The sequence below is a fragment of the Mixophyes fleayi genome, chromosome 4 (assembly GCF_038048845.1).
Source record: "Mixophyes fleayi isolate aMixFle1 chromosome 4, aMixFle1.hap1, whole genome shotgun sequence".
NCBI classification, from domain to species: Eukaryota; Metazoa; Chordata; class Amphibia; order Anura; family Limnodynastidae; genus Mixophyes; species Mixophyes fleayi.
The window spans coordinates 99,656,831-99,674,525 of NC_134405.1; the positions used below are offsets into that span (position 1 = coordinate 99,656,831).

Sequence of the window (17,695 nt, forward strand, 5' to 3'; positions counted from 1 at the left end):
AAAGCAATTTAACCTTAAGAGGAAATGAGTGGAGATTTGAGTAAAAACTTCACCACAATGTGTCTCTGCAGACTGTTCCAGAAACACTTTGCACCAAATTGAATTGAACTGATGGCACGGTAATGTGAGAGAGAGTTTGGGTCACAATATTGTTTTTTTCGGAATAGGAGTGATACGAACAGTACTCAACTGAGCCTGTGTGACATGTGTGTTAAAAAGGGTTAACCAAAAACAACCACCTGGTCTGTCTAAAATTATTAAATCCTTCCCTATCTATGCCACACACTGGCTTTGCCGTACCAACTATGCCACCACCAAGGTTTTTTAATGACGAGCTGATACTCTTTTTTAGGAAACCTTCGGTTCTCCTTTAGAACTAATCTAGCACAACTTACTTTAGTCAGAATTAACATAGACCACAATGTTCTCCCTGGGTTTCAATTATGTAGCATTTTGCCCAAACTGTCGCGTGAATTCATCAGAACACAGAGACTTGAACTTATTAAGTGTAATTTAATATGGGAAATACATCCACAATGCTTAAGATAAAACAGTTAGTAAAATTACATACAAATGTAATGTAATTGTTTCTTATAAAATAAAAAGGGTAAAACACAGAATCGATAACCCACGTATAATCAAATTTATGGTGCTGGGAGAAGCAGAAAAATGGGATACTCTTCAATATCAGATTGACTCCCAAAAGTGAACAATTTCTTAGAGTCACAGTGCAGTTTTAAAACCAAGCTGCAGCCCCCCTTCCTGTGATGTCAGAACTAAGGTCTGTGTGAATGCAAATTAGGGTTTTATGACCCCTGTGGACACAGCTCCTAAGTCAGGTTTTAAATACCCTGTCCCGACTTATTACCAGTATGGTGTACAAAAATGATTTTACCTCCACACAACAGGTCATAAGTTCCCCTTCAACTGCATACCACACATGCCCCTGGTAAGTATGATATTGGAGAAAATTATATGATATTTTCCTGTGACCTTATTCAGCTTGAATTTGTCATTCACATATAACCCTGTCTCTGCAGTCGGCATGTTTAAGGTTTCCCAGAGGTGTGTTAGATATCACTGTTCTGAAAGAAATATTTTCAAAAGCTTTCACTTTTGCGATCTGCCATAAATGATACAAGGGGCTAGAATAGATCTAGGCTCTTATCTACCAGCACCCTCTGGGTAGTTTAACATAAACAAACACATTGATTTAAACAGTTCCTCTGAGCCATGTCACACTATTTCTAGGAATTAATTCACAAACACATATATGCAGATTTGTATGCCTCAAAAATTAGCTTGCACATGACAAGGAGTAAACACAGGAGTAAATGACGGGAAGATACCAGTAGAGAGTAAGAGATGACAGATTTTAGTTAGAGGTGGAATGAGCACAGGAGACTGGGATCTACCGATTTGTTAGGGTATAGGATCAAGAGGACAGGAAGTAGAATAGAAAGATATGAAGAGAGTAGATACTTCATCTTCATTTTTGGGAAGAGAGGGTGTTAGGGAGTGCTGGGAAGGAATTGAGCTGATTTCTTGTTGAGGAGGAGGATACCATTTCTTGTCTGATCTTATCAATCTTGTCCTTGAAGTAGGAAGCAAGATCTTGGGCACTGATATTAGTCGGAGGGTTTGGGGTGGGAGGATAGAGAAGAGATGTAAATGTGTTAAACAGGTGCTTGGGGTTAGATACCTGAGCATAGATTAGAGATTGGAAGTATGTTTGTTTTGCAGTGTCCAGAGCATTTCAATAGGTGTGGTAGATAGAAGTATATGTGAAGAAATCATTAGAGGCACGAGATTTACGACAGTGATGTTCTACTTTTTTTTTTTTTAAGATTTCGTGTTAGTGTGCCACTGCTGACATCGAAGATGATGTGTAGTATCAATATTCGCTGAAGACACTTGATCGAGGGCTGTTGCCAGGGTTTGGTGAAATTGAGGGGGTGCCATACCCATGGAGAATGTAGAGATTGGTGAGAGAAGGTTTAGAGAGAGGTGGGAAACTTCTGAAGATTAATAGAGTGAAGATTTCTGCGGATATGAGGAGGCTTGGTAAAGTTTGACAGCACAGAGGTTAGAGCAGTGGGGGTGGGCGTGTAGCTATATGGGCATGCATGAGCAGTCGACATGGGCATGCATGCGCACACTTTCTTGGATTTCATATTAGATACGAAGTGAAAACTGGCATAGTACTCAGCCCATATGTGCGCATAAAGAAATGTTCTTGACAATAGCAATTTTGTTGTCATTATTAAAATTGTAAACAGATAGAAACCAGTCTTGTATCAAGATAGAAAAAAATTCTGTTACATATATTAAAGATGAGAAGAGATACAGTTATATCTCTTCTTAGCTTTAAGTAAGAGAAAATTTGATGGATACAAAGGTATCAAGTGAATAAAAAGGGAAAACTCATACATAAAAATGTTTTTGCAGCAAACTGCAAATTGTTTGTGATTCATCCGAGAGGTAAAATAGGTAGATGAGTGTGTTATGCTAAATGATATGCATAACACATTAACACAGCTAAGTAGTCATAGCACATAAATGAGCTATTGGGCTTGCTTCATAACAGGGTGCAACATGATCAATTTTACCTGGCACAGAGTACTCTACTCTTGTTTTTCTGATTTACGTCATCAATTATTTAATTCAGTCCCCTATAATCAAGTTGGGAACATAGTAGGAAGAAACAGGAGCAGAGCACTGTGCCACTGGTAAAATGGATCATGTTGGCAGGTATATCATAACAACCAATCAGATGTTAGCTTACATGTTTTTAAACTGTGCTACAAAACACAGCTGAAATTGAATTGGTTACTACAGTTTACAGCACAAATAGGCTAAGATCACACAGACAGATCTTGTGGTCATGTGTTTTATTCGTAGGAGTGTGACTTTGTGTGGAGATAGGAGACACTTAGCAGTAAGTGTTCTTATGACATATGTTTTACACTGTCTGCTATACTTATAGAGCTTATTATATGTAAATTACCTGAACAAGCCAGTTTTATAATTGAAAACTGGCTTGTTACTGTCCTTTAAATGTTTACATTTGCCCTGCCCAGTTGTGGTTGCTGGCTGGTAACACATGTGTTTTATATACTGTAAATATAGGTATATTTAACAAGTTGGCTTGTCGTACCAAAAACAACCTGTGGGATGTGTTATGTGTAGTTTCACCTGAATACTATGTCTTCAAAATTCAGTTAAAGGATATTTTTTAACAATGAATGGAAAATCCTCTGTGACATCTGGTCCAGTGTTAGCACAGAGAGTATGGTAGATATCTCTAGACTCTCACTGCTCCCGCTCATGTTGTCTGTCCATTGACAGCACACTGCCAGCAGTAGCATACAGTAGTAGCAGAAGCAGCACAGGAATTTGAGAATCCTGCCAGAAAGCTCGAACACTTGACCCCAGGTGAGTAACCTTTGGGGACTGGGTTTCACTTAATTTTCAGTTCTAGGTAGAAATATTATTTAGTAACTAATTAAACATGCTAAGTCAAGTGATCACTGGGAATTTATGCATTTCTCAAATCGTATATATTGATCAAGGAAGTCAAGAAATATCTACCAAAATGAGCTGTTACTGGCTTGAATTATTAATTCCCTGTATTGCTCCATGGATTTGGGGCTGCCATGGAACTCTTCTAGATAGATGAAATGCTGATGTAATCTTTTTTCTGAACTATTCCTGTAAAGACAGTAATGGTTAAACAATATTACTGCAGTGCTCCCCAAGGTACATCAGCACCTCCACGAAGTCTACTGTCAGCAGAGCCCTGACAACATCATTTGCTGTAACTGACACAACTGCTATAGAAATAACCAGGAGATGAAAATAAAATGCTGTGCTGTGTGTACACGTAAACATGTAATCACAGGGTACACTGTTATACCCACAATCTACTCGGACCCTTTTGTGTGTGGTTTTTGTTTTGGAGTTTCTTATGTTGTGTATTGTTGTTTTTCTTAATGTTTCCTAATATTATCTAAATTTTAACAATATAAATATTCTTGTCCATGCATCCCACCACAACTGCTGGGAAACTATTCCAAGGATTTATCACACTTTTTGTAAAAAAAAGTTCTTACTTATATCAACTTTAAGTCCTTCTCCCTCCAATGTCAAAGTGTGTCCCCTTGTTCTAAAAATAATTTTTAGTCATACTGAGTTCCTGAACCGTTAATACTTTTGACATAGTGATATATTATCATGAGCTGCCCATGAACCCTTCTCTAATTTATTCCTATTTTATAAATGTCTTGTTGCAGATAGACCCTTCAGAACTGCATACTTCCTAACATGTCTATCCCCGGCATTGGGGCCGGAGGCGTGACCATGTTGTGATGAGGCGTGGCCACATAGAGCAGAGGGCATGGCTACGAACCCACATGACTACCCATTAGATACCTCTCAACATGTCTATCCCTGGCAGCAGGGCAGGAGGCGTGACCACGTCATGGTGAGGCGTGGCCACATAGAGCCGGGGGCATGGCCACACCCCCACAGGGCTACCCATTAGATATCTCCCTTCCCCAACCATGGAACTAACATGTCCCTGGGCGGGACAGAGAGAAAGATCCCTAAAATCATGACTGTCCCTCAGAAATGAGGACAGTTAGGAGGTATGGAACTGTATATAGTACTCATAGTGAGTTCTTACCAATGACCTATAAAGTGACAATATAATCTCCCTTTTCCTGCTACTAATATCTCTTCCTATACATCTAAGTATTTACTGGTTTTTCCCAAAGTTTGACTACACTGCTTACTTACCTTCATATCATCAGAAACTGCAATTCTCTTTCCTCTTTTGTTGTCATTATATCAGCATTTATTATGTGTTATAGGGTGAATGGGAGCAGTCTAGTAAAGCAATAGGTTTTTCCACTGCTACATATCCAGTGCATTGTGCATGTGGTCTGCGCAGTTAAACCAGCACACTTAAGTGTTATATGACAATAAGCAACAAAGATGAGTCATAGGCATATAGGCGATAGATTATTTAACTAAAAGATACAATTATTGCCACTACCCATAACTAGGTGTATCAAGGTAGAACCATGGTTCCGACAATGGCTGCAGTTAATTATGTATATTTAACATTGATTCCATAAGTTATAACGCTCAAATCTTACTGCATGATATATTATATATTATAGGACCACCTCTTGTGCTGTGTTGCATATTCAGACGCACATACCATTTACCAGGTTAGTTTTATGGACAACCCAAAATCATTAAAATAATTCTATAGTGATATTAAATTGGACTGATTTGTGGGTTAAGATATAACCTTGTTGCATCCATCATACTGTTGTCAGTTGCTGGGCCCTGAAAGTATACATTTGAAATTTTTGGAAACCGCTTTTTCATTGGTTTATCTGCAAAATATCTGCAGTTTGTGTAGCTCTATGGGTAAGAACAGGAGAGTACTGTTACCATAGCAACACAAGCATTCCCTTATTACAGCACCACCTGTTCTGCTGCAGTCTTGAGACAGTTGCATGCTCTGTGCACAGAGTCTAAATGAATATTCCAGCCCTTATTCTGCTGCAGTGCATAACAATAATGGCATCTGGGACTGTCCTTCAATCTGGCAATTATTTGCAATTAATATTACAATAGCAGCTTTCATATCATGTTGCTAGAGTGTTAGATAAACACACAGAGTTATAAAAGTATTACGGTTTATTATAAAATAAAACTGAAACAGTCACCATGAATTGCCAATCCAAAAACTATTTATTAAAATGACACAATTTTGCATTCTGACTTGAAAGTCGTTGGCATTCAACCCCATCAACTTCAGTTCTTTTAATGCTAAAACATTTTGCTGAGCCACTATAACCATCACAGGCTCATGGCAATGGAATGCAAAGTTAACACTCGTCGACCCCCTCCAATCTGGATTCCACCCCTTCCACTCCACTGAAACTGCCCTGGCCAAAGTTACTAATGACCACCTCTCGGCCAAAGCCAGGGGCAATTTCTCCTTGCTCATTCTCTTAGACCTCACTGCGGCCTTTTAACTGTGGACCACCCCCCTTCTTCTGCAGACCCTTCTTTCTCTCTGCCTCCCTGGCACTGTCCTCACCTGGTTCACCTCTTACCATGCCAACCGCTCCTTCTCTGTCTCCACTCCTGACTCAACCTCTCCCTCCTCCACCCTCCCTGTTGGAGTCCCTCAGGGCTCCGTTCTCGGACCTCTTTTCTCACTATACACTACCTCCCTGGGCGATCTCAACTCTTTCTTTGGTCTCCAGTACCAGCACTCCACGCTGATGATATTCAACTCTACAATTCTTCTCCTGACCTCCCCACCCCCCTCTCTCATGTCTCCGACTGCCTTTCTGTCATCTTCTCCTGTCTTTACATTTTCTCAAAATCAACATTGCTAAATCTGAACTCATCGTTTTCCCTCCTTCCAAATTCTCACCCCACCTTGATCTATCCATCACTGTTAACAACACCACCATCTCTGCTGTTCCCCAACTCCGCTGCCAGGGTGTCATCCTTGACTCCTCCCTCTCTTTTGCCCCCCACATTCACTCTCTTGCCCAATCCTGTCGTTCCATCTTCAGGATATTGCCCGAATCCAGCCCTTCCTCTCTCAGGATGCTCTCATCATTTCCTGACTTGATTACTACAACCTTGTCCTCACCGGCCTCCCCCTCTCCCATCTCGCCCCCTACACTCTATTCTTAATACGTCAGCGAGACTTATCTTTCTTTCTCGCCGCTCTTCTTCTGCCTCCCCTCTCTGCCTTGCTCTACATTGGCTCCCTTTCTCCTACAGAATCCTCTTTAATCTCCTTACTGTCACTTACAAGGCCCTCTCCCACTCCACTGCCACTTATATCTCTAACACCCTCTCCATTCACACTCCCGCCCGTTCCTTGCATTCAGCCAATGACCGACGCCTTTCCTCCACACTGATCACCTCATCCCATGCCAGAATTCAAGACTTCTCTCGTGCTGCCCATCTCCACTGGAACAACCTGTCTCCCTCCAACCGTCTGCCCCCAATCTTGGCTCCTTCAAACGGGCTCTCAAAACCCATCTGTTTCTTAAGGCCTACCATCCATCTGCTTAACCTTCCCCTTCCTTGCCCTCCTTTCCTCCCACTCCCTCTATCTTCATGCGCTTGATGCCCTCTACTGACTCCTCTTGTGCCTGCTGTCTGTCTTCCCGTCCCTTAGTTTGTAAACTCCTATAAGCAGGCCATTCTTCCCTTCTGTCTCAATACCATTTCTTCCTCTCCTACTCCACTGTACCTATTTTACTCAGAGATAGAAGTCTGTATTTTGTACGACGCTGCGGATACCATGTGGCGCCATATAAATAAAGAATAATAATAATAATAATAATAATAATAATACTACACACAATGTCCTCCTATCCAAGTTTAGGAAACATGACAGTGTCCCATTGCTGATAGGGCTGTAACTTAATGATGATCTCAAGGTAGACAATATTCTTACATTTTAAGCTTATTTAGGCAGAGTTACATAATATCTTGACACTATATAAAGGATAATAATACCAGTTTAGTCCTTTAAGCCTGGGTAGTATTTGTGTGGTGCCAACAACAAACTTAAGGCCCAGGGAACCAGCTTTAGATGATTTTTAAAGACTTACTTAAAAGTCAAATCTAAAGGGGTACAAGCAAAAGACTACATAAGGATTACCTCCTAGTCACAACAGGGTATCAGTGGTAAGCTCCAGTCATAGGGGCAGATTCAATTAGCCGCGATGTTCCTGCACATTTTTACTGTTTATACGGTAAAAGATAACGCTCACTTTTGCTCGTGTCTCTATGGGGAGTGAGCAAAAGTGAGTGGATACTTCACTAAAAAAAAAAAATCAACTAGTAGTGTCTTTCTGGGACACTTCACAGCGATTTTTTTTACAATTGAATCTGCCCGAAAGACTTCAATTCACAAACAAACTCATACAAACAAGACTATAGGTCATATTGTCTAGCAACCTGACTACTGGTAGGGCAGTCAGGCAAAAGAAGCAGGACCTCTTTACCTGACCTTTCCTATCTTCTTTTTTGCACTGTTAATTGACTGTGCTTTTTAGTCTAGAAAAAACTTGCTCACAATTAGTTTGATCAATAAAGATTCTTTTAAAAATTAATAAAGTAGTGAAGTGGAGTTTTTTTTATTCAATGAAAGATTATTTTAAAATTCTGTATATGTCTTCTTTTTTTCAAACTGGTTAAAGCTATACATTATACAGGGACCACTGGGGTGGAGTTATCACTACAGAGGTCCCAACACCAGCAATCCAGGGAGGCTGGTATCCTATGGAAAGGGTGGGCATAATGTTTTTTGTGCCCTTACTCCCTATAGAGGCATCAACTCTGCACTGATCAACCAGGGGCATGTTTTCACTATGGTAGGGGGACCCTCACTCGTAGTCTCCCAGTTATGTTATAAACCTGCCTAGAAATGGAGCTAGTTGAGGAGGGGGCATTTAATCTTAAAGTTTGCTGTGCATAGAAAATGTTTTATTACAGGGGACAATTTTGTAATTTTGTGTGGTATATTACACTGCTTACAGTGCACCTAAAAAAAATGTACTTCTGCATCAAGCTTTTCTGTGACCAGAGAATTCTAGACACACTCCATGCAATGTAATAAAACTCTTTTACACAGACACAAGTGACATGTGTAATCAAAACAGCACAATGTCTCTCATTCTTATGACTTATTTAAGCCATAAATAAGGCAAAACTGAGCACTATTTTAGGAGAAAAATATAAACATTTATTTAAGTGAAGCTGGGGGGTTACTAAAGGTAGAGGGAATTAATGTGATGTTTACACTTTTGCACATTTCACCTCCTAAAGATGTTTCTGCTATCAGCACATTAAGGTACACTTTCAGTCTCGGAGAGAAGGCATACAAATTGATGTGCAATGGTGCTAAACCAACGTATTTTGCAGTGTGACCTCCAATGTGTGGGTATCACTAAAATAATTTGAAACCCATAGGTATTAAATGTAACTATGTCTATTTAACCAATAGAAAACAGAATCATCATCATCATCATCTATTTATTTCTATAGCGCCACTAATTCCGCAGCGCTGTGCAGAGAACTCATTTACATCAGTCCCTGTCCCATTGGAGCTTACAATCTAAATCCCCTAACATATCACACACAGACCGAGGGAGACTAAGGGCACTTTAATAGCAGCCAATTAACCTATCAGTATGTTTTTGGAGTGTGGGAGGAAACTGGAGCACCCGATATATTTTGATTTATAGTGCCAAGTGAGAGCATGGAAATTGTCACCAGATGTAGCACAAGCGACTCCAAATATCTTATGTACTGCAGAAGCGTGGGCATTTGTACTATATGTTAAAATTATGATTACATTTGGATTAATTTTATGCCCAGCTATATTTTTCCTTAAGTAAACAAAACTCAGATTGCAGTGTTTAGTAAAGATGCCATGTAATTTATTTGTTAGTGCTAGATGGCAGTAGAGCACCTATTTTAAAGCTGGATAGTATTAACTCATGACCTTCCTCTGTAAAGCTTTGACGAAGAACAAGTGAGGATGACTCATCATGATACATTAGGTATAAAATACAACTACAAGCTACAGATCAGGGTGATAAGAAAAACCTTCTTGCAGAAGCAGAAAGAAAAATATGTTTGTGAACTATTACATACCATTACATATTATTGTATGATAGAGCCATTTCTGACATGATATTTAACAAAATAGGGATGGGATAAAATAACACATGCTTATTTAATAAGGCAACAGAAAAGCTAAGTACAAACATATTTATGTTGCAAAAAAAAGAAAAAAATGCTAATCACTATATTAGCCTATATTTAGCACTTTACCCACTAGTGTCAATTTCATGTTCTTCAATAGTGTCTTTTTAGTAAAGTAATTAGCTCCTGAACAAAGAACCTGCATGCCACAATAATGCCATAATATTCTAAAGATTAGTGTACCATGAGGGGAGAAAATATTTCTCCTTAAATCAAAACCCTGCGCTTTCTCCAATCTTTCAAACCCAGTTCTTCCCCATTACTGTTTAATAATCTCTGCCCAATATGTTTGGTGAGTAAAGCCTCACCACTTGTCAACGTGTGTGATGCTATTGTCTCACCTGCTGTCCGTGATGTGATAACCTTTTTTTACCAGGGGTTGGCAACCTTTTTCTATCAGAGTGCCGGCTAAAATCTAGTGAAGCCCAGGTGTGCCAGTTGGGTGTGATATATATATATATATATATATATATATATATATATGGGCTGCCTAGAGAAATTCATGGCCCCAGTACAGCAACTTCATGTGCCCCCCTTTATAGTCAAGCACGGCAAAAAAAATGTTTTTTTTACCATGCAAGTGGTCGTACAATTGGGGGCGTGTCTAGCAGGTAAAAAGCACCAGGCCACCCTCTTACAGAAAAATGCATTACTCACACATGCCCCTTTGCTCAGCAGCTTTGCTCACATATGTCCCCTCTGCCCACATGCTTTAATCACACTTGCCCCACCTCTGCCCAGCACCTTTAGTCACACATGCCCCCTCTCCAGCACACTTTCTTACCTTATTCTCCACTGCACAGCATGGGAAGATATCCAGCAGCCCGCAGAGGACCATGTGACCACTGCAGTCACATGACCTGGCGTCTGAAGATACCTGAGCTGAAGGGGATTTAGCTACTACCGATTCCCCCTGCACTCAATAAAAAAAAATAAAAAAAAGTACCTTTAAAATAAAAAATGTATTTTCAAAGATAGGTCTCCAGTGGGGACTCGGGCCACCAAGCAGGCCTGGGCAATTTGTAGCCGCCCCCTCCCCTCTATATATATATATATATATATATATATATATATATATCTCATTTTATGAGGCTAATATCATATTAACAGTAAGGGACCAGCAAAAAAACGTTATGCCGCACAGTAGTGCCCCAGTTCACATCATACCTCATAATTGTGTCCCCAATTCATCTTATGCCTCATAGTTGTGCCCACAATTCATACTTTGCCACAGTTGCCCCCAGAAACACATAGTATGCCACAGTTGCCCCCAGAAACACATAGCATGCCACAGTTGCCCCCAGAAATACATAGCATGGCACAGTTGCCCCCAGAAATACATAGCATGCCACAGTTGCCCCCACAAATACATAGCATGCCACAGTGGCCCCCACAAATACATAGTATGCCACAGTTGCCCCCACAAATACATAGCATGCCACAGTTGCCCCCACAAATACATAGTATGCCACATTTGCCCCCACAAATACATAGTATGCCACAGTTGCCCCCACAAATACATAGTATGCCACAGTTGCCCCATAAATATATAGCATGCCACAGTTGCCCCCATAAATATATAGCATGCCACAGTTGCCCCCATAAATATATAGCATGCCACAGTTGCCCCCATAAATATATAGTATGCCACAGTTGCCCCCCACAAATACAAAGTATGCCATGTATATGTGCCCCTCAATTTGCTGCCCTTACTTACCTTTGTAGACTCATCTTTCTCCAGAAACCTGGGAGCTGCTTCATGTGCAGAAGCTCCGTTTCGCCAATCACTGGCTGCTTTGCTGAAGCTGCTTCATTACTGAAGCAGCTTCACTGTGGTATGGGTAATGAAGCTGCTTCAGCAAAGCAGCCGGTGATAGCGCATGTGCAGAAGCTCCGTTTCGGCTATCATCGGCTGCTTTGCTGAAGCAGCTTCAGCGTCGGCGTGCCAGACAAAAGTGGTCAGCGTGCCACGTCTGCCACGCGTGCCGGGGGTTGCCGACCCCTGCTCTATACTATATACTAAAAATTAGCGTCCCCCCCCCCCCCCCCCCAAAAAAAAAAGTCTCTACCAACAGAAGGCTATGACAGGCTGGGCTGGGGACACTATAACAGGGAAACCCACAGCATGCAGACCCTAGCCACAGGGCTAAGTTCCCTAGGGGAATCGGACCTGCAAAATAATGTGGGCCGCTCTCTACAGACAACCAGCCCATGTTGAATGCACTAGGGCTTCTCCCTCACCCCTGGTGCATTAGATGTGGGGTAATATTTTTTTTTTTGCTGGTGCACTACAGGACCCAGCAAGCCCTGGAAGCCCCATACTGCTTGCCAATTGTAGGATTACAAGCGCCAGCACACACCTGTAAAAATATACATTGATATAAGGTCTGCAATAAAGTCTTTTAATTAAAAAAAAGACACAGTGACACAAACCCCCTTTTACCCATTTATTGCTCACCTATTTCCATTGAGCTGCTTTGTTCTATTGGTTAATAGAGCAGCGAATTACATTGTACCAATGTAGCTCAACATATTTATTTTATGTCCTTTGTTCTAAAAAGCCCCATAAATGTCGAAGATGGGAGGGGGCAATATGTATTCTTCTTTGGAGCCTGTAACTTTGTGTGAAACATCGCTGATAGTCCTTTGCCTTATACAGTTGAAATAACATAATTTAACATCAATAATTGTCTCTACCCCATACATAATTGGAAACTAAGTGACAAAATGGAAGCAAACCATTGTGTGAATGAGTGATTCTGTATTTGTGTATTATTGGTGCACTGTGTGGGTGTAGGGTTATATATGTTTGTACCCACATTCTCCAGATGCATCAATGTTTGTGTCATTCATTAACTGCTAAAGAAGAATTCAACCTAAGATTTGCATGAATGGGAAGTTCACAGGAGAGGGGCATCAACAACTTCCAGCACTGGACTGTTGAAGACTTCAGGGGACCCCGCAGATTGTCAGAATGACACCCCCCAAGTAAGTAAAACATACTCCAGGTTATCTTAATATAATAAAACCCAACCTATAATACATTTTTTGTTTTGGTTGGAGTTACTCTTTAAATTGAAACTTCCACTCACATTCACATACACTACAATAACTCACATATATGTGTCAGAATAACATTTTAAAAAATACCATTCATTAAAACTTTTAGAATGTACGCAGATGATCTCTTCTGTTTCATTACATAGCCAGTAACCTAATTTCATGAAAAAATGAAAGGTATTTGAGGCTATTTAATTTCAAACTACCACCTCTGGTGGCTTTCTTTTCATTTAAATGGGCTAGCCCCACAATTAAATATTTAACAATTATGCTGCCTGTTGACAAATAAATGTTTTTGCTCAATTTCCCTCCCATTCGGACAAAAATTAAGTCGAGCTCAATGTATGGTAACTTTCATGCTTCTACCACTGCAATGTGCTAAATATCAATATGCAGATGCACAGCAGTTCTATTTATTTATAAACCTTCCAAATTGCTGCCAGAGTGACTTTTGCCTTGAGGCCTAGTTCAAATTTTCTGGAATAACAAGCTACCTAAGTTGGAACATTCCCTAATTTTGTTTGCCCAAACCACGTGGTAGGCTGGGCTTTCCCAGACATACAGAGATCTAACTCAGGGGGTAGTAGATTGGAAGCGTAACAATGCGCACATACAGTGGGTCTTGCTAAAGCGCTGTATCTCCAAGCACTTGGTAGCTAAGCTTACAGGGTTATATCACAGCCCCCCCTCTCCACAGATATTATAAACCATGCTTATATACTTATATGCTTATATACTTCTGCAGCTATTCATATTCGGGATTCAGGAAACAATCTCCTCCTGCCTTTTACATCATCATATCCTGAATAACCACGCCTTCCCTCCAGGCCTGTCGATGTAAGATTTTACAGTGGTATCCTCTGACATTTATTAAACTGGACTGCTAAATTGCTCATATTTTTTGATAATTTGATTATTAGACATTTCCAGTTTACCTACCAGTGCCAATACTAAGCTTAAATCGCTTAGTATTGGCACTGGACCAGCTACGAGAGTGCTTTCTCACGGCTTTCACTTGTTTGTCAACCCAACATCACTAACTCCCTCTTTTCTTTAGCTCCCTCTTCAAGAAGAAGTAGGCAAATGAGCTTCTGCAGACATATAAACCGAATCAATAGAACAAAGTATTTAATGTGGCCTATAAAGCTCTACATCAAGTAGAATTCAACAGTCAGGATACAAACTTTTATCACGGCAGTATTGCACCCCCAGCAACTGCACAAAATCTTTGCTCTTTTTTTTTTTTTTACCAACTGCTGGCATTGTGGAGATGCCCCAGACCCCCTAGTTTCCTCATTTTTGGGCTTGATCTATTATACACTCCTACAGGGATTCCAATATTCCCTTTATGGAACTGGAACAGTGCTACACTAGATGCCAGGGTTTTTGCTATTCCATTTAAACAATTTTCATTGACGAAACTATAAACATTGTTCCCCAATTTGATAGCTGCTACTTGGAAACACAGGAGGGTCCAATCAGCACAAATTGCACAGGTAAATGAAATGATCACACTTTCAATACACTATCTTACCCTTATCTCTAAACTTATCATGCTCCTCTCTCCCTTACGTCCTCTCTCTCCATCCTTCTAGTTCCCTTGTAAAACCCGGATTTTGCTCACTCTACTCCACTGAAACTGCATTCACTAAAGTCCCTAACGACCTTCTCTCTGCTAAATTTAATGGACACTTCTTACATCTCATTCTTGTCCTTTCTGCTGCCTTTGAGACTGTTGACCAACCCCTCTGTTTGCAAACTCTCTAATATATTAGCTTCTGTAAAACTGTTCGCTGCTGGTTTTTCACTTACCTCTGCAACCGTTCCTTTTGGGTTTCCACCCCTGATTCCAACTCCTTCCTCTTCCCTTAGCTGATGAGGTCCCCAAGGATCTGTTTTTGGCCTCCTGATCTTCTCCCTCTACACCTCCTCCCTTGGTGACCTCATCTGCTCCTTTGGCCTCCAGTACCATCTGTATGCTGATGACACCCAAATCTATTTTTGCTCCACTGTTCCCCACTGTCTCTTGGCCATCTCATCTTGGATGTCTCAGCTCTTTATTAAACTTATTATTTCTAGGACAGAAATCACGTTCCTCACTTTGATTACGGTAACTTCCTCCTCCTCCTTGGCGTGGCCAACTCCCGTCTAACACCTCTTCAGTCTATTTTCAATACCACTGCCAAGATTATATTTCTGTCACTTCTAATTCTCATCTACAAAGCGCTCAGCCAATATCCCCCACCTTAATCTCCAACCTCATCTCTACCCACACTCCTACCTGGCTCCTTCGCTCTGCCAATGACCGTGTCACGGGCACTAGGAGTCTTTGCCCAGGATATCACCAGATGATGGACTTACCAGAGTAATATAGCTGGTACTATGGTTCTCTGGTAGCAGGGTGACAACGGAACAGGAGAATCAGCAGATGGAGAGAGAAGGCTCAAGGAAAGTCTATGACTAGCAGCAACTGGTAATGAGTAGATGTATGTACACGAGGAACCAGATGGACAAGTAAACGTGAGGAAAGTCAGTGGTCTGCGTATAGCAAGTTGTACCAATGCTATAGTGAGGAGGAATGTCCAGGAGTAGCGAGGAGGTAGTGAGAGTCAGCGGTCTGCGTATAGCAAGTTGTACCGCTGTTTATAGTGAAGGAACGGAGTCCAGGTGAAAGTAGGTAACGGGGAAGTCAGTGGTCTGCGTATAGCAAGTTGTACCACTGCTTATGTGAGAGGATACTAGAAATTGGTGTCACAGGGAACAGGAGTCAGTGGTCTGCGTCAGCAAGTTGTACCACTGCTATATATATGTGAGGAGGGACACGAGGAGATGAATGTAAAGCAGAGTATACACGGGCACACAGTACTTGATCCCACGATGATATCCACAATACAACAATAACTGACAAGCGCTGCTTGAAGAATACAAAGTCACAATAGCTATCCAGGCAATAGGAAACAAAGTCAATGGTAATAATAGCTTCAGTGGATAGGAGGCTCCGGAGAAGAACACAACTCAGTCCAGATGGATATGCAATACAAAAGCAAAGTCAATGGAAAGTATGCATACCGCGGTTCAGGAGAGCAGGCTGTCAGAGAGGCGTGCAGGGATACCTGAACGGCTGGAGGCCGGCAGGAGGAGAGACCACTGGAGGGTGGAAGCGGTAATCAGGTTGGTGCAGCGCATGGCAGGTAATCCAGAATCAACGAAGCAATACTCAGGAAGCAGTAGTAAGTGAAACTGGAAACATGATGAACACGGGAGAGTTGAGGCTGTCTGGTATCCAGTAGTAGTGGTGGAGGCAGCGGAGAGAAGGCACGCTGAACACGGGAGAGTAGAGGCGGTCTGGAACCCTGTAGTAGTAACGGAGGCAGCGGAGAGCTGACACGATAAACACAGGAGAGTTGAGACGATCTGGAACACTGTAGTAGTAACGGAGGCGGCGGAGAGCAGACACGCTGAACACAGGAGAGTTGAGACGAACTGGAGTCCGGTAGTAGTAGCAGATAGGAATCAGCTGAGGGCAGGCACGATGAACACAGGGGAGTTGAAACGAACTGGAGTCCGGTTATAGTAGCAGATAGGAATCAGCTGAGTGCAGGCACGATGAACACAGGGGAGTTGAAGTGGTCTGGAAACCACAATAGCAGTAAACAGGAATCAGCAGGAGCTGAATACACGAGGAAACACAGGAACACCTTCAGAGGCTCATGAGGAATGAGACTCCAAGATCAGGCAACCAGGTAATGATCACAGGTGGTTTAAATAGGGAGGGTTGCCTGATCATCCAATCAATTAAAAGCAACAGGTACTAAAGGTTTGATAAGGGCTGCACATGCGCAGACCCTCAGGATGGCGGACGGCCACGGTTCCTAAACACACGGGAAATGGCACTCACAGTCCGGTGAGTGACAGACCGCCACCTCACTTCCACACTGATAACCTATTCCCACTCCCACATCCAGGAATTCACCCAAGGCTGCTTCTCACCTTTGGAATGATCTCCCATGTCTTATCAGATTAGCCTCTTTTCTTCAATGCTTTAAGCAAAACTTACACAAAGTTCTACACACTTTCTTGTGACCTTAATGTTAAACTAACGGAGACCAACTCCCTGAACACCGACCAACTTGCTCGACATCGGTCACACTGAATAATAAACAACTCAGGCTTAAATGCTTTAGCCTCCTCCTTCAGCTCTAGCTTGATGGACAGGTGACACTCTCACCTGGCCCTTACAATAGAGTTCTCTGCAGGTGCTCTGCTTGAATACTCTGACTGCAGACACACTGCGGAAAAATATGCCTCTAAACCACTTTAAAATATGTTAAGTCCCACACTACACATTTATTTTGTCACACATATGTCATCCACCTGTGTATCTCTTGAACTAGGTGCACTGCTGTACAAATATGTAATGTCTGCAGCCTTGCCCTCCAGGCTGTCAGTTGAATACTTAATTCCTCTCTTAGATGTCTGTGGAAAACCACTCCGTTTGTCACGCTACCTAAGAGTAAAATCTATGGTGCTAAAAAAAAATATTAGTCATTTTTAAAAAGTTATAATTTTTTATTGCAATGTTATTCTACTGTATAAAATTAATCCATAATTCAAAGTAGAAGTGTCATCTAGTGAAAAGAGGCATGAGAGAAGGCATTTTAAGTAACAGTTTAACAAGCAATCCCATTCTTTGAACCATTGGTGTGGAATTCATTCGGTAGTATAGTATGTCAGGATGACGTCAAGTTTTTATTGACAAATTTGGTTTCACTTTAACTGGTTGTTAGTAAATTCACTGGCTGCTGGCTATCAT

The 17,695-nt window shown here is 41.4% G+C and overlaps 1 protein-coding gene across 1 annotated transcript in view; it reads right to left on the bottom strand.

Moving 5' to 3' along the window:
- MAP1A (microtubule associated protein 1A) overlaps positions 1-17,695 on the bottom strand; it is a 138,824-nt gene that overhangs the window by 69,845 nt on the left and 51,284 nt on the right. The window lies entirely within an intron of this gene.